At 38.5% G+C, this 27,944-nt stretch overlaps 1 protein-coding gene across 12 annotated transcripts in view; it reads right to left on the reverse strand.

Moving 5' to 3' along the window:
* RHBDD1 (rhomboid domain containing 1) overlaps positions 1 to 27,649 on the reverse strand; it is a 181,729-nt gene extending 154,080 nt beyond the window's left edge. For 2 of the 12 annotated variants that reach the window (XR_008914049.1, XR_008914048.1), the window contains exon 1: positions 18,670 to 19,156. The gene's annotated coding sequence lies outside the window, so the exon portion shown is untranslated. Of the gene's footprint in view, positions 1 to 9,235; positions 9,327 to 18,669; positions 19,159 to 27,371 lie in introns of those variants that run through there. The other 10 variants (XM_007502170.3, XM_056807590.1, XM_056807594.1 and 7 more) reach the window with 8 other exon arrangements.
* Between the last annotated feature and the right edge of the window lie 295 nt (positions 27,650 to 27,944).

The raw sequence follows: 27,944 nt of genomic DNA on the forward strand, positions 1-27,944 counted from the left end.
CCCAAAATGATGACAGAACTAACATGCATTGAGAGCTGCCTTGAAAAGGCTTTACTCTTTCCATGAAACAACTTTTCTGAAAAAGAAAATGTACAGAAAGAACTAAAGGGAAAACAATCTCATGCTTGTGAATTAGAAGAACTGATTGAAATTAAATTGAAATTAAAATGTGTAGGAAGAAGAGTTGCTTCAAAAACAGTTGAATGATCTACAGAAGAAAATAGATTCCTTTCAGGAAGAACTCAATCTACTATAAAGCCAGTGAACAGGATCTAAATTGTCAAGTGTATTGTTTAAAGTATGAGAAGATTCATTTGCTGGAGCAGCTTGAAGAGACCAAAAATAATAATGGCATGCTGAAATCTTCTATGAATGATTTTATTCAAGAAATAGAAAGTAACAAAGAAAAATTAGAGAAAACAACTGAAGAAAATGAAATCTATGAATGATTTTATTCAAGAAATAGAAAGTAACAAAGAAAAATTAGAGAAAACAACTGAAGAAAATGAAATCTATGAATGATTTTATTCAAGAAATAGAAAGTAGAATAATTAGAGAAAACTGAAGAAAATGAAATCTTCTATGAATGATTTTATTCAAGAAACAGAACATAACAGAATAATTAGAGAAAACTGAAGAAAATGAAATCTATGAATGATTTTATTCAAGAGATAGAAAGTAACAGAAAACTTAGAGAAAACAACTGAAGAAAATGAAATCTTCTATGAATGATTTTATTCAAGAAACAGAACATAACAGAATAATTAGAGAAAACAACTGAAGAAAATGAAATCTATGAATGATTTTATTCAAGAGATAGAAAGTAACAGAAAACTTAGAGAAAACAACTGAAGAAAATGAAATCTTCTATGAATGATTTTATTCAAGAAATAGAACATAACAGAATAATTAGAGAAAACAACTGAAGAAAATGAAATCTTCTATGAATGATTTTATTCAAGAAATAGAACATAACAGAATAATTAGAGAAAACAACTGAAGAAAATGAAATCTATGAATGATTTTATTCAAGAGATAGAAAGTAACAGAAAACTTAGAGAAAACAACTGAAGAAAATGAAATCTTCTATGAATGGTTTTATTCAAGAAATAGAACATAACAGAATAATTAGAGAAAACAACTGAAGAAAATGAAATCTTCTATGAATGGTTTTATTCAAGAAATAGAACATAACAGAATAATTAGAGAAAACAACTGAAGAAAATGAAATCTTCTATGAATGATTTTATTCAAGAAATAGAAAGTAACAGAAAAATTAGAGAAAACAACCGAAAAAAATGGAATACTGCAAAAGCAAGTTTAGGACCACAGAAAACTCACTTCTGTGCTGACCCAGACACTTGATCCTGCTTTTCTTGTAGTTGTTTCATTTCTTATGGTATTTTTATTTGTCCTGAAACCTGCTGCCTTCCTTAGAGCCTCCCCCCAAGAAGTCTACATAGAAAATGAAGACTTGTGAGATTTTCTTAGGAGAAAACAGTATACAATAAAGGATTTGTGAGCTCAGTAAAAAATGAATGAGTTTGAAACAAAATTCTGGCAAAGAAAATTGCTTCACTGTTTCAAAATTATGTTTAAAGGTTTTGTAAGTTATTGCTTTGTGTGGCTCATAGGTATTTCACAGTCAATGTAGAAAATGAGAAAATGTATATAGAGTGCTATGGGAATACGTCCTATTATTAATATTATAGAAATTATACATTTAAAATAATATTATATTTAATGCATTTGATGTAACAGCAAACAAAGTAGCTGTACATCGCCACAATGCACTCAATTTACCAGAAGGCCTAATATACCCAAGCAGGTTATTAGGCAGAGAGTCCTGGGGGTACAATATGGAATTGCCTTCTTGTTTCCATTAGCTGAAGCATGATAATTCTGCAGTGACAAGTTACACGTGAAAAAACGCCCTCCTGACTCCCTAAACCACGGCGACCTGACGAGCTACATTAAAAGTTAAAACCCAGGGAAATCGGGGCAGGGTTTGTTATTTTATTTGCTTGCTACTAAAAGCAAAAATATACAGAAAGGTAGAAATCCATGGAATACAAACAGATTTCATGAATAAGAAATGAAGATTGGGATAGGAGAGTGTCAGAGGTTAAGGGGGCATGGGATTTCTATGAATACTGTAAAGCTTTCGGTAATTACATTTCAGAGATGGAGGCAGCCCGTTAATTGAGGTACCTCCAACTTTGGCTATGCTCCAAAAGAAATGAGGAGTGGGAGAAGCTGTTTTCTGCCTGGAAGGCTTCCCATCTGCCCCACTGAGTCTTTCATTAATCCTATGATTCCCCCAGTCATCATTAACATCACCCCACATTAAAAGAAAAGAATTTTTAAAAAATAAATCAAACTCCGGATCTATGTGCCCATTACTCCAATAGTAGACCAAGTCCATCAAGCAAGAGGGACCAATTCTTCAATACCTGGTCATCAAGCGGAGAATTCCTGACAATATCAGGCTCCCTACTCTCCACAGCTTCCCTTCTCTTCTCCCCAAATGGACGGGCTAGAGGGAAGGTTTAACTGACCACTGCCACGTATTCTGTAGGATATTCGGAAGAAGGAAGTTTCTGAAAATATCATCTAAGACTGATAACCCTGACATGAGACATACAAGGAAAATGAGATACATTCATGAAGTCAAGAAATAATGTTAATAATTTAATAAGGTTAATAATAATCAGCTTAATACAATTATGAAACCTAACAACAGGAAGCAAACCTTCCAGCCTGCCTCTTCCAATTAGTATCCAAAGTAAACTTTACCACTGACACTCTTTTCCCCCCCAATTATATAAAAAACAATTTTTAACCACCATTTTTTAAAAGTTTGAGCCAAATTCTCTCCCTCTCCCCCACCCCAGGATGGCAATCAGATATAGATTTTACATGTGTCACGGTGCAAAAGGTCTTTCCATATTAGTCCTTTTGTGAAAAGCGACACTATTCCTTAAAGACATGTTTTTAAATTCATGCTGCCATCTTCTCTTGTCTTTCTAAAAATCATGACTGGTTGATGAGTTCCTGCCTCTTCAGACCACACTTCTGGAATTAAATCTAGATGCTTTCAAGAGTTTTTTTCTTGATCCACTTGGGCTCATGTGGCTTGAAGAAAGTTTAGTCATTGTGATCTTACCACATCCTTCCTTCAAACTCTTGGAAGTTGGCTTTCCCCAAAACTAATGTGAATGTCTGTGTCTGGTTTTCCTCTTTTTCTCTATGACACAAACTCTGATATGCAGTAGTCTCTAGCCCTCAAAGCTCCCATTTTCACTCCAGTAAACAGTTCTTCTTGATGAGAATCTAAGGTGCAAAAGAGATTTTCCTTGTTTCCTCCCCCTTCTGAAGAATGGAGGGAAGGAGAGAGAGAGAATGTAGGGAAGGGGGGGGGGGGGGAAGGAAGGAAAGAAGGAACGTATCTTAAACATTATCTACAATGAATTAAGAAGGGCTATGTTGGAAAGATGTGTTTCTGCCACTAGGAAGGAAGGAATTATAAATATCATCTTTCAATGAATTAAGAAAGGCTTATGATTTTCTGCTAGAAAGGGGAAAGGAAGGAAGGAAGGAAGGAAGGAAGGAAGGAAGGAAGGAAGGAAGGAAGGAAGGAAGGAAGGAAGGAAGGAAGGAAGGAAGGAAGGAAGGAAGGAAGGAAGGAAGGAGGGAAGGAGGGAAGGAGGGAAGGAGGGAAGGAGGGAAGGAGGGAAGGAGGGAAGGAGGGAAGGAGGGAAGGAGGGAAGGAGGGAAGGAGGGAAGGAGGGAAGGAGGGAAGGAGGGAAGGAGGGAAGGAGGGAAGGAGGGAAGGAGGGAAGGAGGGAAGGAGGGAAGGAGGGAAGGAGGGAAGGAGGGAAGGAGGGAAGGGAAGAAGTAAAGGAAGGGAGGGAGAACAATTCCATGTCTGGCACTCTTCCTCTTCCCTGCATAGGTGCCTAAATCTATGACTCCTCATAATGGTGACTCCAAGAAGGGAAAAAGTCTCCAAAAAAACAGGTTCAACATGAAAGAGTTTGATAATCTAACCAAAAAGATTAAGGGCAGTTAGGAGCTGGAAAAACTTATATAATAAAGAAATATGTCAAATATTTTCACTAAAAAGTAACATTTTGTACTTTTATAAATTAATAAGAAAAAATTAACCTGGTACTGTGGGGGGGGGGGGAGTATATGTGTGTTTGCATAGGAGTTTAAATAGGGGAAATGATTCCATGTGATTAAATTATCTGAACAGTGGAAATTCAGGCCTAAGGTAACAAACAGAATCAGCCAAAGTAACTGTCAATTCCAGATTGAATAATCATTTCTGAGAACAGTACAGCTGATATCACAGTTCAGGGGAAAGAAGATGAGCCTTAAACCTTGGGGAGATTTTTGCATAAAATTAGTATTGTATATATAGTAGAATCTATAGAAGGAAAACTAGATGGCTAGTCTGGAGTCAGGAAGATCTGAGTTCAAATCTGCTCTCAGACACTTACTAGCTGTGTGACTTTAGGCATGACAGGCAAACAACCTCTTTTTGCCTAGTAAGCAGCAAGGTGGCTCAGTACAGGACTGAGCTTGGAGTCAGGAAGACTCATCTTTCCAAGTTCAAATCTACCCTCAGATATTTATTAACTTTATGACTCTGGGCAAGGCACTTAACCTCGATTTAATTAATCCTCTGGAGAGGGAAAAGGCAAAACACTCCTGTGTCTTTGCCAAGAAAATCCCATGAAAATATCCACTTTCACCCCATGAGTCCACCCTGGCCATCCTCAAAACCTATTCACAATGCCTGAACACCAATGGATCAATTAAGATGGGCCAGTGAGGAGCTCTTCTGGGCACCTGGTAAGCCCATCTCTCCCCCCCCCCCTTATCACAGAGCTTCTTGATGACAATTTTTATACTTTTTATTCATCATACTTTTAAAGAAACATTTTAATTCCAGAAATTTCCACTTTCTATGTTTGCAAACAAATGTTGATTTTGTGATAAGTCTTTTATATAAGTCTGTGATAAGTTTGTTAAAGTGAAGACTTATGCATTGAGGGGACCAAAACACAATTTTAGAGCAAAGGAAGCCCAATTTCCCTGCCTCCCTGAGAGCACAAAGGCCTCATGTTCTGTTTTCTGCATTTTGGTACACTGGAAGCAACTAATAAACTTTTTTCTCCCCATTTATTTCATTCATTCAGCCTGAGTAAGAAGTAGATGCTTAAATATAGATTTGTTTCCCCCCCACAAATGCTCTGGACCATCATCCAAAGGAGCTCATAGTTGAAAGTCCTAAAACATTCACTGCTAAATTGTTGCTGAGTGATATATTTTTAAAACTGATAACCACTTCAGAAGGATTCCATTTCACTTTAACTTAAATTCTTTAAAAAGATCTCCTGTTCTTGGAATTCCATGTGAACTGGAAGGACCTCCAGGAACTGATGCAGAGGGAAAGGAGCAGAACCAGGAGAACCTTATACACAGAGACTGATACACTGTGGTACAATCGAACATAATGGACTTCTCTACTAGCAGCAATGCAATGATCTAGGACAATTCTGAAGGACTTATGAGAAAGAACGCTATCCACATTCAGAGGAAGAACCGTGGGAGTAGAAATACAGAAGAAAAAACATTTCCTTGATCACAAGATTCAATGGGGATATGACTGGGGATGTAGACTATAAATGATCACCCTAGTACAAATGTCAATAATATGGAATAGGCCTTGATCAATGACACATGTAAAACCCTGTGGAATTGGGTTCTCTGGGAGGAGGTAGGAAGAGGGAAGGGAAAGAACATGAATCATGTTACCATGGAAAAATATTCTAAATTAATTAAATAATTAAAAAAAAATAAAGTAAAACCCAGTGGAATTGCATATTGGCTATAGGAGAGAGTTTGGAGGAGGAGAAAGAAAGAACATGAATCATGTATTCATGGAAAAATATTCTAAATTAATAAATTAAATAAAAATTTGTTTAAGATTTTAAAAAAAGATCTCCTATTCTTGTGATTTATAATAATATAGTCTGTCACTGAAGCATCTATAGCAAATTTTACCTGTTTGTGCCTCCCCTTAGGAATAATAAGAGTTTGACTGATATAACACTTTTAAAACTTAGAAAACATTTTCTTCACATCAGTGTTAAGGTAGGAAGTGAATCTGTATTATCCCTGATGTGAAGGTAAGAAAATCATGGTTAAGCAACTTGCCTGAGGTCATACATCTCATGTCAGAGCCAGGATCTGAACCAAGAGTCCCAGCTCTCAATCTATTGCTCTACTACACCATTCTGGCTCTAGTTTTATTGAGCAACACTTCCTATGTTCTTTCTACTGACTTTCAAAGACCCAGTACACAGTAGGTACTTCCTATACGTTTCATTGGTATCATCCTTAATGGTATTTCCCAACTGGTACTTCCCAACAAATACTACTTTCTATATATCCAAAAAGGTACACTCGTTATTGCCTCTGGGCTTTCATTCTCTGCTTACCACTGGTTGAAATATTGTCTTCTCCACCTAGTCTTCAAAGATCAACTCAAAGATGACCACTTCCATGGTTTTCTTCCTACATATTCTATATGTATACTTTCTCCCCTGAGTGGATCCCCAGATTTCCTATAACACTTTAGTTTAAAGAGTCTTTGACTAGGAGATCTTAGAGGAAATCTACTCAAATTAGTTTCTATTGGACAGCCTGGCACTTAATCGTGTATTCTCTTGGGCTGTTAGCCATTTCAGCTTGTGGGGAAAAAAGCAATGTTCATCAGCAGAGAATTTGAGATTTTCCCCTTTGACTGACATGATACCCCTTCTACATAATTTATGTTCTAGCCCCACTGCTGCCATATAGTCACCCATGCTTAGAATACATGCCTTCTTCACCTCAGCCTGGTAAAATCTTCTTACTTCAGGTTCCACTCAACCTTTCCTGTTGTCCTTTGCTCCTAGGAGCTCCCTCCCTTCTTAAATGATCTCTTTAGCATTCTGCATCTCTCAAATGTCCTGACCACATAACAGAGATAATAGGATGAATGAAGAGAGCCAACCTCAAAGTCAAAAAGAACTAGAGACAAGTCCTTCTCTTGACATTTCTCCACTTTGATCCTGGGCAAGCTTAGTGCTCTAGCCAATTGTCTAAGATTGCACGTTGCAGGAAAGATGGTGACCTACATTGATATAGATTTTTGACCTGGGAGTTGCCTGTGCCAGTAAAATCACAGATATAATCCCTATCTTATCATACATGCCATATTCTAATTCCAGGAAACTCCACTTTTTACGTTCGCAAACAAGTTATTTATTGTTTTTATAACTTGTTGAGGTCAAGGGCCATATCACTTTTCATCTCTGCATCCTCATTATATTATATATATCCTAGTTATAATATCTGAGACAAAATAGGTATTAAATTATTTTGAGTGAATCATTAATACTTTCACAACCATTTATTAAGTAGATATAAATTAAGATACTGTCTCTGCCCTGGTGGATTTTACCAGAGAACAGAATACACATATAAATGTTCAATATTATACAACAAATATGGAATGGGCCAATGAGGCCTCAATCCTGGAAGCAAGCTCTGGGTACCCACATGGATGTTTGGCGAGCCTGCTTCTTAAAGAGTATGAGGACATGGAATTGAAGGGATCTAGTCCCCCAGTTCGGATCATAGGCAATTTCTCTGCATGGTGGCTATTAACCCCATCAGATGCCAGAACATCAGAATGGAAGGTTCTGCCTTCTACTTTAGAGCATGCCTAAGTAGTGACTGCTCTGGAATGGCTTTATGTGTAATGAAGAAAATGCTTTTAATTGGTTCCTGAGTCAGGACTGAACACACAAACTAAGTTCTCTTTTTCTTTATCATGACCAAGAAGGTTGTACCCATTTGAGCAGAGAGAGGAGCAGTGCCAGTGGCCTGTGGACTCACAGTCCTACTGGTTCTGTCCTTGTTTGATCTATTCTTCCCTGTCCTCAGGTGAAAGAGTTTCCTGTGGTTGAATGACTTAGGATAGGCCCTTATTGGGCTGCAGACACACAGAAGAGCCACCAGAAGTATCATTCCTAAAGCCAGAGTTCTAGAGTTCTGCATACTAGAGTTTTCAGGCAGTCCAGCTAAGGAGCCATTATAGCTCCTCTCTGGAGTGAATGATGAGATTCAGCTCAATCCTGATTCAACTTGGAAGCTGAGATACAAAGTCCATCCATCAGTGATGCCTCTCAGAAAAGTCATTTGGTAGCAAATTCTTTGTGACAACTTAAAAAATTCTAGTCTTCTCTTCCTAGGACTAAGGTAGTAAATAGAATAATGGGTATAATGGAGGGAATGCTTTGCAATACATACTCATTAATAAAATAATAAAATTAGTATAATTAATAAAAAATAATTAGCAATGAGGGTACTGGGGAGAAAACAGTGAGAACAGAATATAGCAGACATGTTTTAGAATTTAGAAAGTTCCTAATAGGATAAGGGTAATCTTTCTGAATTTTTTACTTTGGGATCCAAATTTTTTAAATTTACGACTACTTGCTCCCCTCCCAAAGTAATTCCCTAAGAATTTATAACCATCTTTCCTCTTCATCTTATGAATGTTAAATTATTTCAAATGTTAGTTTTATCTTCCTGGAAAACTGATCCATTCCTTCATAATCATTTATTAAGAAGATGTAGGCAGAGATGCAAATTAAGATCTGACTTCTGCCCTGAGCTCATTATCACACACCGGTACCATCTCTTCTCTTGTCTCTTTACCTGGAATACCTTCCCTTTTGCCTGTCTCTCAATTTAAATTTTAGTCATTCTTCCTTTTTTTTTCCTGTCTGTTGATTCAAATTTTAGCCATTCTTCAAGGCCTAATTTAAATTCTTATTCCTCCATGAGTCAGTCCATGACCAATATAACCCTCAGTGTTTTCTTCCATATCGTTTATAGTTTCCACCCCACAAGTCAATCCCCAAATTATTTATAGAAGGGTCTTATGGCCTTCCTATCAATTGTATGGTCACAGGAACAGAAAGATTCATTTTGCCAGTGGTCAGTTATCTCCATTAAAAAGAGGGGTAACAGGAGAAGATTTAAAACAACTGCTTAAGTTGCCAAGCCTTCAGGGGAAGAATCAACAGCCCAATAAATGGAAATGGGTTACATCAACAAAATACTTTAGAGAAAGTTATTGATTGAAGCCAAGTCTTTAACCATAACTTACTAGAGAAGTGGATGCACAGTCTGTCTTCTCCCATCCAACCCAAGAATTTTTTCTGTCGTCGTTAAGACTTTTAAAGTGCTTTTCACTAGATGAGTAAAAAATAAACAAAAACAAAATTCCTGGAATGCTAGGGCAGCCTTTGTTTATTCCACTTTCATAGGGGAGCCCAACGTATTTCCCTTATGGAACCCTCTAAAACTTTCCATTTATTTTGAGTAGGTGACAAAAAATGCATCCATGTGGCAGGCTCTATTTAAGACAAATGTTCACTTCAAGTCCAGTTCGAAAATTTGTACATTTTGGAGGTTGTGGCATGTTTGGGAAATCAATGGATGAAAAACGGAATAAGTTTGTCATTGTCTCAAGTCTCACTAGCCTTTTAACAAACACTGTAGAGGCTGCAAGAAGAATGTTTGAGGCTGTTGAAAGAACTTTGTGTTTAAAATGAATAGCATTTCAGCAACTGTCCAGAATAGTCTCTCATTTTTCTTATGTTGGAGTTTCCTACAAGGCCAAATGTGAAAAATCCACCTCGATACATTCTGGAGGATAAACGATCATTTTCAGCTTTTGAGGAAAGAAGAAAAGTCACATAAATGGAATGACTTTTTAATTCTTCTTTTTAAAGGAAAAAACCACTTCCTTGCCTTTGTGGCAGTAGTCTTAGCACAAACCCTTTCCTCTATCTTAAAAGCCCCAGGAAACACTCAAAGAACAATTCAAACACCATCTCCCACTGAGGGTCTTTCCCAATTCCCCAGTTGGTGCTGAAACAACGCAGTACAACTTCATATCTACTTCTCTGTTTGAGTGTTCATTGTCTATCGGCACCAAAAATAATAAATAAATTTAAAAAATAAGAAGGCAGAGGCTATTTGCTTTCTGGCTTTGTATTCCTAGCACCAAGCTGTAGTAAGCATTTACTGTTTTGCTAAATTGAAAATTGAGGGGAGAATGACCAAGTTTTCTCCAAAAGGTCACTAATTAAATTCAAGATGAGAAAGAAAATAAAAATGGACAGGACTAGAGCTGCTGACCCTATGAATGACATCAGAAGCTCAGTGTGGCCCTTTCCCCTCAATATCTCCATACTTGGCTTTGCACCAACTGCTCTTTGGAATTTAGGCTCTGAGGATATTTTGGAGGATGTGTGAGTGGGTTAGCCAATTTTTGATCAAAGAAAGGAGTCAGTGGATGAGGGAGCAGCAAAGTGGCTCAGTATATTGAAAGCCAGACCTAAAAATGGGAGGTCCTGGGTTCAAATCTAGCCTCAGACATTTCCTAGCTGAGTAACCTTGGGCAAGTCACTTAACTCCCATTGCCTAGTCCTTACTGCTCTTCTATCAACATATAGTACTGATTCCAAGATGGAAGGCAAGAGTTTCAAAAAATAATGAAAATAAGGGGTCAACCTTACTAGCTTATTTTAAGAATGTACTGTTGGGGAGGGCACCGAGGTGGTACAGCAGATGAAGAGTCAGGCCTAGAGATACCTGGTCCTGGGTTCAAATCTGGCCTCAGACACTTCCTAGCTCTATGACCCTGGGCAAGTCATTTGACCACTATTACCTAACCCTTACCACTCTTCTTAGTTGAAAAGTTGAAACCAATACAGAATATTGATTCTAAGATGGTAGCTAAGGGCTTTTATTTTTTTTAATGGAGTCAACAAGCAATAATGCATTTTTCACTGAAATGGACAATGGATGAGTCCTTTAGAACAAGGGTCATCAAACTACACCTGAAGGCTAAATCCTACCAACAGCCAATTTTTGTGTGTGCTGCCTATGTGGCTAAGAATGATTTTTACATTTTAAAATACAATAATACTTTATTTTAAAATGCTAAAAACTCTTTTTAGCATTTAGAAAGAACAAAAATAGGCGGCAATCCATCCTCAAATTGTAATTTACTGACCCCTATTCTGGAGTTTAAAATTGAAGACAATTTACATTCTGAGGCACTGAGATATTTAGTTTAGGGAATTTTTTTATTTAGATTGAACCTGTGATTTCATTGGCACAAGGAATTCTCAGGGAGGCGACTCCCCCTACCAATACATAGCAGGAAAGATTTGAAATAAATATACATAGTTAAGCAAAACACATTCCCACAATGGCCATGTCCAAAAAAACAAACAAACAAAAAAAAAAAAAGGTCCCTTTCTGCAGGCTGAGACTGTCATCTGCCACAGTTCATCCTTGGTGTAGATGAGAGTTTAATACTTCATCTGACAAACACTCTCATAGAGACCCCATCAGCATGGCCCCATTCTCAAAGGACAAAAATGGCAAATGAAAAAATTATCACTCTTTGATCCCTCATAAGAGGTTGCCACTCTAAATTAAAGAAGCACACTCTTCCCTCCCAAAAGCTTTGCAAACAGAATGAGTTGGTCTCTTCCTTTTAAGCCAAAGTTCATAAGCATACTCACCTTTCCTTAGAGAGCATTGCTTCCAATACCACCTGGGTCACTAAGAGTAACCTGAGAAGACCACTGGGGACCCTTTACCAGTCTTCATTCAAAAGTCTCAATTCCTCTCGTTCTTCTTACCCTCTGGTACCCGGCACCTATGTGCATTGTACAAACCCTATCAGAAAAAACTTATCTCAATGGTCTGAGGTCCACGTGGAAAGAGCAGAAGCCAAGAGACAAGAGTCAGTTTCTGATTTATGGCTCAATCATTAAAAAAAAAAAAAGTTATACGACCTGAAGTCACACCTTATCTGCCCCCCTCAGATTCCTTCTCCTTCAATCACCCTCTCCATCTCAAAAGTGTGTATCTATGAATGACTGATTTTTTTGTGTGGTTAAAAGTCTTTTCTTCCATCTTAGATTCAATATTGTGTCTTGGTTCCAAAGCACCAGAGTGGTAAGGGTGGGTCAATTCAGAAAGTATCTGAGGCCACTTTTGAACCCAGGATATCCTGTCTCTAGACTTGGCTTTCAATTGCATGTTTGAATTTTGATCATGTTTATTAGAAGCATTACACACAAAGAAATATCATTAGCATTGATTTAATGGACTAGCATATTGTTTCAGAGATCCCACAAGGAAATCCCTTGAGGGCATATTATTGAATCTTAGCTACAAAACAAATTTAAGCCAGGAATTTGTTGTTGTTCAATGATGGCTCTTTAGGGACCCAACAAATCCTTCCTGGGCTCTCTCCACCCAGCACAGTAGGGGAAGGTTCATCAAAATGGCACTGTGCTTGTGGGAGGGGATTCCTGAATACTTGGGGCTGGTCCAGTGGTTCCAGTCTTCTCTCCCTTGCTTGTAATCTCTCAGAACCTTCTGGTGAAGCCTCTCTCCGCCCTCCACTGCCATAAATCACCCTATTATCAGTTTTCCTATCCTAGGGGGCCCAGAACACTTTATCTCCAACTCAACAGCCAGCCTAACCAGTGCAAGGCAGCAGTTGGATGCTTTGGCCAAAAGAGCTTATAGGATCTTGGGTTGCATGAAAACACATAAGAACAAAGTGGTCATGTAGGGGGATCCGTGGATAGAGCCAGGCTAGAAAGGGGAGATCCTGGGTTCAAATAGGGCCAGCTGTGTAGCCCTGGGCAAGTTATTTAACCCACACTGCCTAGCCTTTGCCCTTCTGTCTTTAGAGTTTTTCCTAGTGAAATAGATTTTAACTAATTTAATTTAACCAGAAAGTTTAAAAAATCAAATAAAAAAGAAATCCTATGATCCCAGTCATCTCCAGGTTCCCAACACTGGAGTCATCCTTTTCTTTTTCTTTTTCCTCACTTTATCCAGTCAGCTGCAGTCAGTTTTCCTGCCGGATGCCTCTTGGGTCTACGTCTTTTCCACTAGGCTAGCTCAAGCCTTGGTCGCCATTACCTGGACCTGTGTCATCACCTCTTCATTCAGCCTCCCACTTCTAGCGTCTCCTGGCTGTGTGACTATGAAACTTCTGCTGAAAGGCTTCCCTGGGGAGGGATCTCTTGTTTCTGTATCCTTAGTCTCCTCTCCAAAAATATTGGTTGAATTAAACTGCCTACACCACGAGCTCTGTTCTCAGATCTTCCCAGCAGCATCGATTAACATTCTACAGGCAAGTTGGCTCCCTTTTTGTCAGTCTGAAGGATAAGATTTGAACCCTTGCTTCAGTGGTCTTCATTAGATCTCTTTAGATCATTAGGTCTCTCTCTCCCCTCATTTAACAGATCTCCCTCTCATTCCTCTTCTTTGAAAGAAAATCACTCCACACGAATCGCCCTACTTCTGCTGGCCTTTCTTCGAGCCACTTTCCATCCCTGAGAACACCCTTTCACAGCTCAGGTCACCAAGAGTACGGTCTTTCATTATTAAGAGCCCCCTTGGAAATATCCCCCAGATTATTAAGCGATATAGCAGATTCTCCTCCCTAGGCTACCTAAACATAGAAACCTTTCTTTGTTCGAGCTCTCTCTTTAACTCATGCAACATCTAGGAACTCCCTATGCCCCAAACATGCCCCTGCCATGCACTGTGCAGCTGCCCCCTCACACCAGAGACCATGCCCTGAAGGACTTAATTCTTTCAGCTCCAGAACTGGGATCCAAAGATCCTCTCTGGGAGATGCCTCCAAACATCACTTAGTTCTAGCCAGCCTGGCTTTGCTTGACCTTATATCCCAGGCATCTTCGTCCTTCCCCCTTTTAGAATTCAAGAATATAATCAAATCAATAATGGTATTGCTCCTAGAAAGGTTGAATCCATCTACTTCCCAACGGATCTACTCAGCATTCCCATGACTTTCCAAACCAAAACACTGACTTCCTAATATTACAATATAACTATTTATATATATATATATATATATATATATGTGTATATGTATACACATACACATATAAATGTGTGTATATGTAAAAGACGTAACAAGGGGGCAGCTGGGTGGCTCAGTGAATTTGGAGCCAGGCCTAAAGATGGGAGGCCCTAGGTTCAAATCTGACCTCAAACACTTCCTAGCTGTGTGACCCTGGGCAAGTCACTTAACCCCTATTTGCCTAACCCTTATACTACTCTTCTGCCTTGGAACTAATACAGAGTACTGATTCCAAGACAGAAGGTAAAGGTTTAAAAGAAACCAAGCAGAACAACTATAATAACTGTCTTCCACTAAAAATATAACTTGAGGGGACCAGCTAGGTAAGTGGCTCAATGGATTGAGAGCCAGCTCTAGAGATGGGTCCTGGGTTCAAACCTGCCCTCAGACACTTCCCAGCTGTGTGACTCTGGGCAAGTCACTTAACCCCTATTGCTGCCTTGGAAACAAAACACATTATTGATTCTAAGTTGGAAGATAAGGGTTATCAAAATAAATTTTAAAAATAAAAATATGTATAAGTCAAGGTCAGTGATACACACATACATATATATACACACATAATACATATACACACATATCTACCTACCTCTCTGTGTATATAGGTCCATCTATGTGTCTATTTATCTCTGTGTGTGGGTCTGTCTATCTAGCCAGTTACTATCCAAATATCTAACTTTGTCTGTCTGTCTGTCTATATCTATATACGACATATCTATCTGTCTACCTATCTTTCTGTCTACCTTGGAACTAATACCAGCTATCTAGCTCTTTCTATCTACCTACCTATACCTCTCTGGTGTGGTTCAGCTGGTCAGTCTATTGGTGTATCTATCTGCTCATTCATCTATCCATCTATCTTTCTCTAACTCTATCTCTGCCCACCCATTCATCTATCGCTCTTTCTCTATCTCCCCTCCTCTCTATGTACCTTTATCTATTTCTATGTTTATCCAACTCTGTCTACTTACCCATCTGTCTACCTCTCTCTCTAGCTACCTATCTTCTATTGAGCTATCCTTCCATCTCCTCTCTCTCTCCCTCCCTCTCTCTCTCTCCTTCCCTCTCTCCCCTCTCTCTCCCCCTCACTCTCTCTCTCTCTCTCTTTCCCTCACACACTCTCTCTCTCCCTCTGTCTCACTCTCTCCCCCTCACACTCTCTCTGTCTTGCCCCACTGCACATCCTCTCCCTTTCTATCTCTGGGTGTATGTCTATCTATTTATCTATCTGTCTGTCTGTCTCTCTGTGTGTAGGTCTATCTGTCTATCTCACTATCCATCCATTTATCTAACTATCTATCTATCCATCCATCTATTCATCCATATATGAATCTATCCATCCATCTATCTTTCCATCTATCTATTTATCCATTCATCCATATATGTATCTATCCATTTATCTATCTATCTATCTATCCATCCATCTCTCTATCTATCACCAAAGTGCATGGCAGATAGTAGGAACTTAATAAAAGCTTCTCCATTCATCCATTCACTCACTATTATTTTGCTCATTATTTACAAGACTTGGTCAGTCGTGGTTTAAAGTGGTTGGGAGAAATGTTTTCTTTCGTCTTGTCTGGGAGTTTATTTTAGTAAAGAAATAAATGAAAAATTCCATTTCTTAACCATCGATTTACTGCAAGAGTAAAAAGGAGGTGGCCAGATCAGGTGCCCTACAAACCAGACAACTGATGAACAAGCTCCATTTACATTCACTGGAGGTCAGATGACTGTCAGTTACAATAAGCTTTGAGATGTCTGATCAATTAGCTAGGTAATAAGAAAAGACAAGGCTGTGACATCATTAAAGTAGCAATTAACTTGCGCAGATTCTTGTTAATCAAACATCTTAAATAACATTCAATTATTTTTTTTTCGCTTGGAAAGGGGAAAAAAAAAGGCCAACCACCTCAGCTTTATTCTCCAAAAAGGAATGATGTTCCTGAATTCAAATGGAAGGAAGGACTGCCAGGGTACAGTACCAAGTAGACACTAGCACCATTCAGCACCTATTCATAGTAAACAAACAAAAAAGCAAGAGACGAAAACAAAAACAACACACCTTTCAGGCCTAGAATCTGGGCTGAAGACATACATCCAGGAAAGGAAATGCTACCAAGGTCTATCAATATTAACTCCCCAGCTAAATAATTTGTAAATTTATACTATTAAGGTAACAATTCACAGTGGATAGCTTTAGCGCTAATATTGCTGTTATAAAGAAGGTTAATGCCCAATCAGAAAAATTACATAGCCTTCTGAACTAGTGTGTCATCAAATATAGGGAGAAACCATTCTCTAGGTTCATTACAAAATGAATTGAAATAAGAATCAGGATTGAAGTTTCAAATATAAATGTAAACATTTTCTGCAATATAGTAACCAATCACTATTTCTCCCAAACTCCATGTATAAATATTAAGTGAATAAAATCAGTACTAGTGATTGAAACCAAAAATACATGTAGGTATTGTTTAGCAGGGCGAGGAAGATTTTTAATTTTAATTTCTAACGAAAATAAACTTTGCTCACACACACAAAAACACTTTTTTATTCTCTAGAGCTACTGTCTATCTAGGATTATCACGAGGTTTTTTGGAAATTTAATGAAGCTCCATTTTGAAAAACAGTGGTGTCAGTTTTCCAAAATTCCTATTCCCTCCTTTATCTTTTAAAAAGTGATATGTGCTTAACAGACATGATTACAATCACCTTTATACATGAAAAATAATGACTGAAAAATTTAACTACTGGAATTTGTAGGTAATCTCAAATTTTGTTCCACAGCCAGGTGAATTAGTGCCAAATCCAATTTTTATCCATCACTACGGATGATATCCTGTATCAATCACAAGCTGGCTCCCCTGCTCACAGGACACAGGTTTTAGTGTAATGAGTGCTCATTAAAGTTTTCAGAGTGACAGTTCTCAAGGCTCTCAGTCCTTAACACCAAAGGCACACAGGGAGCAGTGAGGGGAACAGCCCTGGATCATGGGCTTCATGCTGATTTAAGAAATTCAAAACTCGGGTCTACTTTGCACCCAACATCCTCATATTCTTTCCCCAAAGTCAATGAAAACACACATCTCCACCATTCACATTATTCCCTGGACAAGAATTCTTAAGGCATTATTAAAGCACGTGAAATTCCTCCCGGTAGTTCTGTTTAATATCCTCTCTACAACCAGCCAGAATTGGGTAGGAAGTGGGGAAGAAAGAAATGTGTTCCAACTAACAAATGTAAAGTTATTTGGCTGAAAAAGGCAGGGGGAAAAGAGGAGAAAAACTGCCTATGTCTATCCACCAAGTCAGATCCCAGAGAGAGTAGCCACAACTTAGGAACCACAGTAGAGAACACTTAGAATAGACAAGACCGAAAGATACAAGAAAGAAGACATAGCCTCAATGGGGCTGGCTCTTCTCTCTCTATGTCTGTCTGTCCGTCTCTCTCATATATACATGTTTGAAAATTAAGTTCAAATTCTGCCTCTGACTTTCAATCTATGACCCACATCACAAACTTTCTGCCTCAGTTTCCTATCACATATTATCTCATTGGATCCTCACCATCATCAACCTGTGAGATGAGTGATATCATGATTCCCATTGCACGGATGAAAGCTCAGAAAGAGGAAACCCAAATGATGTTCTATGGATCATCCAAGTTGCTGGAGCCAAGAAATTAGACCAGGCAGGGCTTATTAGTCAACCTGACAGGTGCCAGTCAAGAAAGGGGAGAAGGAAAGCATCACTTCCTAAATAAAGATTTAACAACACCAGATTATCTTGTGGGACATACACCATTACATTTCTCCAAAGATGAGCTGAGACTTAAAAGAGAAAGAGAGAGACAGACAGACAGACAGAGAGAGACAGAGATAGAGACAAGGAAAGAGAGATACAGAGAGGTAGAGAGAGATACACAGAAAGAGAGAGGCAGAGAAAAACAGAGGAAGACGCAGACAGAGTCAGAGAGAATCCAAAAAAGATACTGAGGCAGAGAGAAAGACAAGAGAGAGAGAGAGAGAGAGAGAGAGAGAGAGAGAGAGAGAGAGAGAGAGAGAGAGAGAGAGAGAGAGAGAGAGAGAGAGAGAGAAAAAGAGAGAGAGAGAGAGAGACAGAGAGAGAGAGAGAGAGAGAGACATAGAGAGAGAGAGACAGAGAGAGACAGAGAGAGACAGAGAGAGAGAGAGAGAGAGAGACATAGAGAGAGAGAGAGAGAGAGAGAGAGAGAGAGACAAGAGAGAGAGAGAGACAGAGAGAGAGACAGAGAGAGAGACAGAGAGAGAGACAGAGAGAGAGAAAGAGAGAGAGAGAGAGAGAGAGAGAGACAGAGAGAGAGAAACAAAGGAAGACGCAGAGACAGAGAGATATACAAAGAGAATCTGAGAAAGACACTGAGGCAGAGAGACAAACAAGACACAGAGAGAAAAAGAGAAAGACTGAGGCAGAGAACAAGACACAGAGAGATACAGAAGAAATAGGGAGAGGCAGAGAGAGACGGAGGAAGACACAGAGAGACAGTTAGAGAGAATCAGAGAAAGAAACGGAGCTAGAAAGAGAGACACAGAGACAAAACTCCATGAATTGTATCATGGCATACTTACCTCTAACAGCAAAGGAAAAGAATTCTACTCATGGTCCAAAACCCTAGCACTTTCTCTCAAGATGGAATGTTGACGATTAAGCCTACTTAATGGTAAGGATCTTTTACCAAAGTGGTTTGAATACTCGATAGCCAAAAGATGAAATGTTAAAATTCTGGAATCTGCCCCACAACAAATCTTTCAGAAAATGCCTTGGCTAACTGTAACACAAATAGAAGCAGGTCTCCAAGAAGGAGACCAAGACTGTTCTCTGGAGGTGAGCCTTCCTGCAAAGCAGAGGAGAGCTGAATAGTATTTTTTCAAAGGTGACTTGCATTCTGGTAAATGTGAGAAAATAACTAAGTTACTGGGGCATACAGTGATGTCTCCTGAATTTCAAGTCTGGATTATCTGCCAAATCATGACGATGATGATGTTTCAAATGGTTGCCTGAGACAGTAAGGAGGGGGAAAAAGTCCCATCGTGTGAGTAACCCCAGTACAGATCTCCAGAAGGTGATGTCATAAAACTAATTGTGAGTCATTCATAATTGCAGATCTTTCTGTGTCCTCATAACTCTAGATCAAAAGGTTCTTCATGTGGGGGTCTAGGAACTTTTTTCTTTAAAAATATTTTGATAACTATAATTCAATAAAATTGATTTTCTTGGTAATGTTTTGTCTTTTATTTTAGGCATTCTAAAACATTCTTCTGAGATGTCTACAACCATGCCCAGACTGCCAAAGTTCTCCAGGGCACAATAACCCTTCGTCTACACACTGTGCTATGATTACTGCTAAAAAAACAACAACAACAACTTAAGCGAGGGGGCAGCTAGGTAGCTCAATAGATTGACAGCCAGTTTTGGAAAAGGGAGATCCTGGATTCAAATCTGACCTCAACTTCCTAGCTATGTGACCCTGGGCAAGTCACTTAATTCCCACTCCCCTTCTGCTTTGGAACCAATACACAGTATTGATTCTAAGACAAAAGGTAAGAGTATTACAAAATAAACTAAAAGAAAGTTGTGATTTGTGGTGAGTCTGTGCCTTTCCATGAAAGCACCTAGAATAAAGTAAGAAGACTTCTCTTATTTGGCTGATGGAAATCCATCTAATTACTTTACAGATCTCATACACACTGAGGATAGCTCAGGAAGGTCATGCAAAGCACTTCACAAATATTATCTCATTTGATCCTCCCTGAGATCCTATAAAGGGGCAGCTAAGTGGTGAAGCAGAGAGAGAGCCCAGAACCTAACATCAGGAAGACTCCTCTTCCTGAGTTCAGATCTGGCCTTAGACCCTGACTAGTGGTATGACCTTGGACAAGTCATTTAACCCTATATGCCTCAGTTTCCCCAACTGTAAAAGAGGCTGGGGAAAGAAGTGGCAAACCACTCTAGTATCGTAGCTAAGAAAACCTCCAATTGGGTTGCAAAGAGTCAGATATGACCGAAAGGACTCAACTACAACAACCCTGTGAGAGAGGTGCTAGCATCATCCTCATGGTACCAGACAAGGAGAGGCCAAGTGGCTGGACCAGAGAACAAACATCCCGAGTCCCCATCCAAATTCAAGCCTTTCTGGCTCCAAGTCAGGCGCTCACAATCACAGGGGCGTCTGAATTTATCCTTACGCCTCCCCCAAATACTTAGTACATATATGGTCCAAAACAGGTTTCCTGGAAGGCTGAGCCAGAATATAATACAGCTTCTGAAAGCTGAAGAAGGAAGCACAAAATACCAGAACTTTGTTTCTGACTTCCAGAAGTCACACAAGCCGAAAAGTATCCCCACTGGACGGACGCTTGGCAGCTCTTAGTCCAAAGGCTCATTCCCAACAATGCAGCAGGGCTCTCAGAAACATGATCAATCAGGGCTACATCCAAAGGATTTTCAATAGCTCTGCTATAACGAAACCAGCAGGATGAAAGGGTATTAGAACTGCCCCTGGGTCAATCTCTCCAGTGTGGGGAAATGACTGCAACTGCAACATCATTAACAATTAGCTAGGGGGTGCAGGCGCTTGAGAACCAGCCCTAGAGACAAGAGATTCTGGGTTCAAATCTAACCGAGACACTTCCTAGCTGTGTGGCAAGTCACTTAACCCCCATTGCCTAGCCCTAACCACTCTTCTGCAATACACAGTATTCATTCTAAGATAGAAAGTAAGCATTTAAGGAAAAAAATAGTAATAGCAATTTGGGAATGGGAAGAATTCGGACCTTGGAATGAGTACACAGTATTAATTCTAAGATAGAAAGTAAGGGTTTAAGGGGAAAAAAACAGTAACAGCAATTTGGGAATGAGAATTATTCATACCTATTATTTAATAATATTTATTAAGTATTAAAATTATTTAATAAATATTATAAGATATGGTATAATTAACTTATAATTGTTATATTATATTATGATATATTATATTAACAATTAAATAAGATAAATATATTTTAATAATCTTATTTAATAAATGTCATTTATATATAAGTTATAAGTTACAATTAACTTATAATTGTTATTATATTATAATATATTATATTAACAATTAAATATGATAAATATATTTTAAATAATCTTATTTAATGTCATTTATATATAAGATATGTTACAATTAACTTATAATTGTTATTATATTATATTATGATATATTATATTAACAATTAAATAAGATAAATATATTTAAATAATCTTATTTAATAAATGCCATTTATATATAAGATATAAGTTACAATTAACTTATAATTGTTATTATATTATATTATGATATATTATATTAACAATTAAATAAGATAAATATATTTTAATAATCTTATTTAATAAATGTCATTTATATATAAGATATAAGTTACAATTAACTTATAATTGTTATTATATTATAATATATTAACAATTAAATAAGATAAATATATTTTAAATAATCTTATTTAATGTTAAATAAAATTATTTAATTTGATTTTATTAAATGTTATTATTGTATTATTAAATAATAAATTACTAAGTTTATTTTATTAAATAAAATTATTTAAAATATTTATTAAATATTGTTTAATAATATTTACTGATGAAATGTTAGATATTAGTTAATAATACTTATTTGTTAGATATTAAATAATAATGTTTAATAATATTATTTAACAGTAGGGAGCTCTGGTGTGGAAACTCCCTCTACCTGCACAGGTGGACAACTTCTCTACATTTTAGAATGTTACTTGAAGGTTAAGTGATTTGCCTGTGGTCACGCAGCTAACATACAGAGGCAGACAAAAGTCTTCATGATCTTAAGGCCAGCCCTCTATCTACTACACTGTTCCGCTCCTCAAAAATAACAATTAATAATAAGCAAGCATTTCAAAGCATCTCCTTTATGCTAGCACAAAGTGCCAAATGCTTATTAATTAAAAGTCAACTATTTAAAAACATCATAAAACAGGAATGCAAAGCAGCTGTTTTCAGACACCAAAAAAAACTTGGTCCCAGTAAATACAAGTACTGTATTTCCCTCTATTCCATGGAGCTTTTTATTATTATTATTACTATCCCTGAGTCATTTGTAATGCTAAGTAGCAGCCAGTTGCAATACTAAATAGCTTTTAAGAATGATACAGCTGTCACAACTCACAAAAAAGGGAAACAATTTAGATTAGAGCTCATAAATTTGCATCGAATTCTCCTCTGGCTGGCGAAACATGGAACAGACTGCAAACTGTTATTTAGCATCCACACTGGAAAATAGGAACGGAGGGCAAGAGCAGCAACTGACAGCAGAGCCAATCCCTCACACCAATTTCAGTCAAAATTTTGAGGGAGGCCCCTTTGATCCTCTGGGAGTTAAGATACCGATTCTATACCTGTCAGTTCTCCAGTTGGCATTCCAAACACCAAGTTGCCCGACTTTGGATTCCCATCCATTTCCCAAAGCAATATGCCGGGCCACTCTGTTACCCTGGTGATCAGAGCCAAGCTGGGATGGAAACTCCCAGACAGGAACTGTCACCTTTCAAGGAGTGCTCACTCACTCCTGGCTTCAGTAAAGAAACGTCTCCCTCATAGAAAGTCAAATTCTGACCTTTCATGTGTTTCTGAAGCCCCTTCACGTCCATAAACAAGGAGCATGGGAGAAAGGCAGCGAGGGGATTCCAGGGGAGGAGCCAGCGATGTTCCTTTCAGTGCCACAGGATGAATTTTGGAAAAATAAATATTCTTTGATGGGAAGAAGAAGATAACCAGGAGAGACGACTGTAACTGAAATTCAAAGCCCCAAAGGTTTAAAGGATGCTTAAAGCAAACCCTCTCGTGCCTCACTTTCGACAGCAACATTGTAGCATCTATTATGGTAGCATGTGTTAGATGCCAGTCTCCAATTACCTCTACTTCTGGCAGGAGTCAACACAGTCTAAATAGGGAGACGCTAAGTGAGTAAAAAGGAATTAAGAATTTTGGTGGGGGATTTAAATCCTCTTTTACTCATACTGCTAAGTTATCCTCGACATGGTAGCTTTGTAAAGTGTTAAAGAGAACCATAATGGATTACGACTGGTAAGAAACAGTTACTATTAAGTTAGAGAAACACGTAAAGACACAACAAGTGAAGGGGTATAAAAATGGAGATTTGAACCCCAGACTTCAATCCCCAGAAGTCCTTGGTACTTCCCAGAATTCCCTATAATCTCACCTGAGTACGAGAACACAATTTAGTATTTAAAGGGCTCTCTGCCTCCCAAGAGCCTCTCTTCTTCCACTTCTAAGCACATGCCTCTCTACCTGGCAGGCAAGATGTAGTGAGTAGGTTGTGAATGGGATAATGTGCCCTAGGCACGTGCTTTTCTTATTTTGTATTTTTTTATCCTTGATTTCTAATAATTTTTAATAAACCTCATAAAATATAATACTTTTAGTACTAGAGACTAATTTAACTGTTACAGGTGAAATAATTAGAACCAGGGGGTGCAGTGGGGCGGCTCAGTGGATTGAGAGCCAGGTCCAGAAATGGGAGGTCCTGGGTTCAAATTTGAACTCAGACACTTCCAAGCTGTATGATCTTGGGCAAGTCACTTCACCCTCATTACCTAGCCCTTACTGCTCTTCTGCCTTAGAACCAATACACAGTACTGATTCTAAGATGGAAGGTAAGGGTTTAAAAAAATAATAATTAGAAAATGAAATAAATTTACAACAAAAATGGAAAGAATAAGTCTATCCACACCAGAAGTGTCAAATTCATGAAGCCCTAACTAGATTTAAAATGTAATTAGGAAATATTAGGGGGAAATGTAAAAAGGAAATATAAAAATTATAAAATATAAATAAAATAAAGATACAATAAAGTGTGAATTTTAAATCAATATACAGCCAGCAGGGATCCTTACTTATGGTCCATTTGAGGTTAACACCAATGATCCAAACTGAAGACTGAAAGACTATAAAGGTCAAGACTGGGTTCAAATAAAGAGGTAAATAAAGGAAGTGACTTTACCGCTTTCTCTGTGTGTGGGGGGGGAAGGGGGTACTATGCATGTAAAACTGCTGGGGTTAGATTTTTTTTGTTGTTGTATCTGGACTAAAGTATTCTGTTTCATTTTTTCCCCTCTATTCTTCATTTTATAGGAAATATAGGTAATGTAAAATGAAAAGATTGTCAATAAAATTTTATTTTAAATAAGGGGGGAAATCCATTCTCTTTCCTTCATCAAAGAAGAGGGACTATAGACAATGAACACTAGATATAATTAAATATTTAAAATTAACAGTAAGTCTAGGACCGTATCTTTTGTTTATAGGCCAATATTATAGACCATCTAAGCATTTTCAGTGCTTTGCTTTGAATTTAAGCTACATTAACTGGTTAAAATAATAGATCTTATGTTTTTTATAAATTGAAATTTTAATATATATATATATATTATGTCAGTATTGATTAAATTTAATTTTCAATTTTTTAAAAAATTAATTTTTTTAAATTTAGTATTTTATAGTATTTCATAGACCTTCATAGTATTTTACTTTTTTTTTTAAAACCCTTACCTTCCGTCTTGGAGTCAATACTGTGTATTGGCTCCAAAACAGAAGAGTGGTAAGGGCTAGGCAATGGGGGTCAAGTGACTTGCCCAGGGTCACACAGCTGGGATGTATCTGAGGTCACATTTGAACCTAGGACCTCCCATCTCTAGGCCTGGCTCTCAATCCACTGAGCTACCCAGCTGCCCCTTGTAGTATTTTACTCTTATCCCTATATTTGTGCTTAAAATTATGTCTTTCAGTTTTGGGGATCTGATGGAAATAAAGGCATAATGTTTTGTTTAGGGGTAGGGAGTTTAGTGAATATAAATGCAAATTTATACTTATTAATAAATTATTATAAATATTATAAATTTCTCATGGACTTTTGCTGAACTTTTTTTTCTTTCTCAAGCTATGTCACAAGAGATGGCTGGATAAGTGGGGATGGCACGAGGCCAAGCCTCAATTCGGAAATGAAAGTGACATGAACAAAATGAACCCATTTTTAAGTAGATCCATAATAATGTTGAAGCATGTGTGACCAGTCATGCTCAACTTCAGCAGGAGACCGTTGATCTAGCAATATTTGTTATAGAGGAGAAGCCAGAAATAAAAAAGGCCTTCTAAGCAGCTAAGAGCAATGCGTCCAATTTCTTTACGTAGTCACTGGAGCTTTAAGCAGAGAAGTCGAACAAGATTGCGATGGAATGGAAAGGGTCCTCCAACTGGACCTGGGCTCCAACCCTTCTTCCAATACCTACTAGCCATGACATTATAGGACTGGGAAATCTAGAATTCTCAGGGACCTCAGGGGGTCGCCTACTCTCCTTCTCATTTGAGATGAAGAAAACAGGGCCCAAAGAAGTTAAGGTCGCTAAGATGGGAAAGGCCTGGAAAATAAGACCAAGATTCAAACCCAAGTCTTCCTCCTCTCTGAATCATGCCTCTCCAAGGCATTTAACCCAAGGCCCTCAGTCTTCAGACCTGGGTTTCCTCATTGTTAAATGGTGATACTAAAACATGTGGCAGTAACCATCACAGGGTTGATGGTTGTATCAAAAATCTCAAAATCTGCTCTACAACTTTTGGGACACCCCAGAAAAAGGGATGCAAGAAATACAGGGCTGTATTTGTGTGCAAAGCATTTTGTAAACCTAAAAGGAGATGCTCACGACAGCCATTTCTGTTCCCAGGTCACAGCAAAGAAGGAGCAAATCAGTGAGAAGTGATCATTGCTGTGGCTATTTTTTTTGTTTGTTTTTTTAAGCCCTTACCTTCTGTCTTAGAATCAATACTGTGTATTGGTTCCAAGGGAGAAGAATGCTAAAGGCTAGGCAATGGAGGTTAAGTGACTTGGCCAGGGTCACACAGCTAGGAAGTATGTGAGGCAGGATTCAATTTATTTTTTAATCCTTTCTTTCTGTCTTAGAATCAATACTGTGTATTGGTTCCAAGGGAGAAGAATGCTAAAGGCTAGGCAATGGGGGTTAAGTGGTTTGTTCCAGGGTCACACCTCTAGCCAAATTTGAAGGCAAGCCACCTAGTTATTCTTTTTAATAACTTTTATTAAATAACTTTTAAGTAAATCTAATTAATTAATTAATTGACCCTTTAAAAGGCCCAGGTACCTCTTCAGAACAGGTCAACTAGGGACAAAGAGGCATCAGATCCTGGCAACATAAAGGCCCAAAGGGTTTCATAGTATTGCATCACAAAATATTCATAAAGTGCAGCATGCTGCAAGCTGACTGATTCAGCAAGAAAAGTCTGAATTATGTTCTGTACACCTCTCCGACAGGGCAGTCAAGGAAACGTATGCCCCCCCCCCTTAAGGTTTTTTATTCAAATATTTTACGTTGATAATTAATGATTTGTGTATTATTATTGCTCATAAGACTGTTACTAATTAAATTGGTAGTTAAATGATTCAAATCTTTTAAGTTGGTAATCAAATCAAAGTGTTAGATGGATGGAAAATCCTACCACTTTAGCTAACTATCGAGGCTGGCTCACCCTGGCATTCACAGGAGATCTGTGACTTCATTAGGAGTGAGTTTCTAAATCTACAGGCTCAACCCACCTATATAATTTAGTAGGGAGGTTTTAGGAGAATTACATGAGACGCAGTGGATAAGTAACTCAACTATGGCCACACCGCTAATATGGGGCAGAGGTCCAAACCTGAACCCAGGACATAAACTCATTCACATAGCTAGAGCTGGGCCCCCAAAAGGCAACTGGTCCAACTCCCTCATTTTTCAAAGGAGACCCTGAGAGGTCAGTGTCCTCTGACAGCAGGGAGAGTACACCAAGTGAAGCCCTCTGGCCACAACCACTAGATGCCTGCGGGTCTTCCATCACAGAAATGAACAAATAATAGGGTTTGGTTTGGTTTCGGGTTTTTTCCTGAGATCGAGAGGACTGTGGCAAAGTGAAAACTGTTATAAGTGGTTTCCAAGTCACTTCTAAGGGGGCTGAGCTCCTCCAATACGGAGGGCGTCTTTCTACTAAATTTTTTAGCGTTTTATATTATTTTGAAAATATTTAAGAAGAGTCCTCATTTGCAAGCTTTAGCAAAGTTTCACACAAAGAACCCCTCACATTTTGCTGTGCTAATTTTTCCGGGAATGATAGCAGAAATGTGTCAAGAAAGCAAACGCCCCAACATTTCAAACTCGCCTGGGTGGGGGAAACCCGTGCAGCTTCCCATCAAGTGGCTCACCTGGGAACCCCAGGGCCCACCTGACACTCACACTTCCTGGCCACAGCGGGGCTTCTATTTTGTCCCTCCAACCCCTGGGTCCCAGAAAACTGCGAAATGAAGAAAGGAGAGTTTGGATTGGGGGAAAGGACGGAAAAGAAACAAGGAACTCACGCTTCCTCTTTCGCATGCGTGCGTCCTCACGTCTCCTTACACGCACTTGCATCACCGCGCCACAGGGGACTTTCCGAAATGGCTTCGTTTTTCATTTGTTCTCAGGCGAGGGAATGGGAGTGTCCCGCTAGATGGGAGCCGCCCACAATGCCGAGCCAAGTGCAGAACCCCTCCCTCTTGAACCTCCTCCCGCCTTCCCCCCCCCCCCCCGAATCCTGGCCAATGAGATTGTCTAATGAGCTTCGGAGCCGAACCTGTGGATTTTAGCATTTTGTGTATTTTACTCTGGTGGGTTTCAGCTGCAGATAAAGTTCAACTTCTTGTGGATTTCAAATTCTTGTAGAATTTAGGCTTGTGTGGATTTCAACCTTTCCAGGGTTTCAGCCACTTGTAGATTTCAGCCCCTTGTGGATTTCAACC

This window comes from Monodelphis domestica, chromosome 8 (genome assembly GCF_027887165.1).
Source record: "Monodelphis domestica isolate mMonDom1 chromosome 8, mMonDom1.pri, whole genome shotgun sequence".
Lineage (NCBI taxonomy): Eukaryota > Metazoa > Chordata > Mammalia > Didelphimorphia > Didelphidae > Monodelphis > Monodelphis domestica.